The sequence below is a fragment of the Desmodus rotundus genome, chromosome 3 (assembly GCF_022682495.2).
Source record: "Desmodus rotundus isolate HL8 chromosome 3, HLdesRot8A.1, whole genome shotgun sequence".
NCBI lineage: Eukaryota > Metazoa > Chordata > Mammalia > Chiroptera > Phyllostomidae > Desmodus > Desmodus rotundus.
The window spans coordinates 125,701,598-125,703,833 of NC_071389.1; the positions used below are offsets into that span (position 1 = coordinate 125,701,598).

General features: G+C 40.7%; 1 pseudogene; it reads right to left on the reverse strand.

Moving 5' to 3' along the window:
* Positions 1-323: 323 nt before the first annotated feature.
* On the reverse strand, positions 324-1,676 carry LOC112308565 (elongation factor 1-alpha 1 pseudogene; annotated as a pseudogene).
* Between the last annotated feature and the right edge of the window lie 560 nt (positions 1,677-2,236).

Below are 2,236 nucleotides of genomic sequence, written 5' to 3' on the forward strand. Positions count from 1 at the left end.
CCAAAATATCTCCAATCTGGTGTGCTTTTTTTCTCATTAAAATTTGTTTTACTGGGTCACAATATTCTGTGACAGATTTTTGGTCAAGTTGTTTCCATTAAAAAAGTACTGATTTTAAAAAACTAATAACTTAAAAACTACCACACATAAACAAACAAAACATTCTCCTTTTCTTATGAAGGTTTTGCAATGTACTATAAACATTAACCAGTCTTTGAATACTATTAAACTTAATGGCCAATTGAGAGAAATAGATCTCGGACCATTCTTCCACCACGGATTAAGACTGGGGTGGCAGGTACTGGGGATAGCATTCATTTAGCCTAGTGAGCTTTCTGGGCAGGCTTGGTGACTGCCAGCTCCAGCTGCCTTCTTGTCCACTGCTTTGATGACACCAACGGCAACTATCTGTCTCACGTCACAAACAGCAGAATGGCCCAGAGGTAGATAGAGTAGCTCTCAGCGTACACAGGCTTGCCAGGCACCATACTGACAATGGCATCATGACCACATTTCAAACACTTTGGGCCATCTTCCAGCTGTTTCCCAGAATGACAGTCTTCTCCTTCAGCTTAGCAGTTTGCTGAGCAATTTTGCAAGCAATATGAGCTACATGACTATCCAGACAGGGGCATATTCAGCACTAATTTGGCCTGGATGGTTCCAGAAAAGCACCTGAGTCATGAAGTCAGCTGCTTCCATTGGTGGGTCACTTTTGCTGTCACCAGCCACATTGCTACAACAAACATCTTTGACAGATATGTTCTTGACATTGAAACCCACATTGTCCTCAGGAAGGGCTTCACTCAAAACTTCATGGTGCATTTCAACAAATTTTACTTCCGTTGTAATGTTGACTGAAGCAAAGGTGACCCCCATACTGGGTTTGAGAACACCAGTCCCCACTCGGCCAACAGGAACAGTACCAACATCACCAATTTTGTAGACATCTTGGAGGGGAAGATGCAGGGGCTTGTCAGTTGGATGAGTTGGTGGCAGGATGCAATGCAGAGCTTAAGCTGCAAGGTTCCACAGGCATTGCCGTTTTTACAGGTGACTTTCCATCCTTTGAACCAAGGGACTTGTCTCCAGCATGTTGTCAACATTCCAACCAAATTGGCACAAATGCTCCAGTGTCAGGGTTGCAGCCAATTTTCTTAATGTAGGTGCTGACTCTTTAACAATTTTCTCATACCTCTTCTTGCTGTAGGACAGCTCAGTGGGATCCATCTTGTTAACACCAACAGACAGGTGTGTAAGCCAGAAGGGCGTGCTCATGGGTTTGCCCATTCTTGGAGATACTTGCTTCAAATTCACTAACAGCAGCAGCAACAATTAGAACAGCACAGTCAGCCTGAGATGTGCCTATAATCATGTTTTTGATAAAGTCTCTGTGTCCTGGGGCATCAGTGATGGTCACATAATACTTGCTGGTCTCCAATTTCCATAGTGAGATATCACTGGTGATACCACACTCACGCTTAAGCTTTCAGTTTATCTAAAACCCAGGCATGCTTGACGGGGCCCTTCCCCAACTCAGCAGCCTCCTTCTCATATTTTTCAATGGTTCTTTTGGCGATCCCACCACATTTGTAGATCAGGTAGCCAGCAGTGGTAGGCTTGCCAGAATCTTTGTGTCTGATGATGACAATGTTGATGAATCTTTTCCTTGCCATTTTGGATTTGATTTAGTGGTGGTTTTCATGACATCTGCTTTCTGGTAGCAAAGTAATTGCAAAAAAGAAGCCCTTCCTGGGGTTTTATAGTTACTTCTCCTCATCCCCAACGGTGGGAATTATCTTGTTTGTGTACCTTAAGTTGAGTCAGTCATTTTTAGAATTTCACATCATGCAGTCTCTGTATTTGTCTCTTTCCAGCACAGTGTTTATGAGTCAAAGTTGTCAGTGAATAATTACTGATTCACTAATTAGTGAATCAAATTGGTGATTCACTAATTTGTCCTTTTTTAGTTATGAGTAATACACAGACCAGTTTAGTGATTATCATATTGATGGACACCTATTTTTAGTTTTTTAAATATTATGAATCATGATACTTATAATTCTCATGCATAATATTTGTATGGACATATACTTTAAAATTTTTAATTGGTAAATATCTAGAAGTGGAATATCTGGGTAAAAACATTCTTACCAACAAATGTCTTAATTTTAGATATACGGGGTGTACAATGTTATCTCAGTAGTTTTAACTTGAATTTACCAAATGGCTAAAG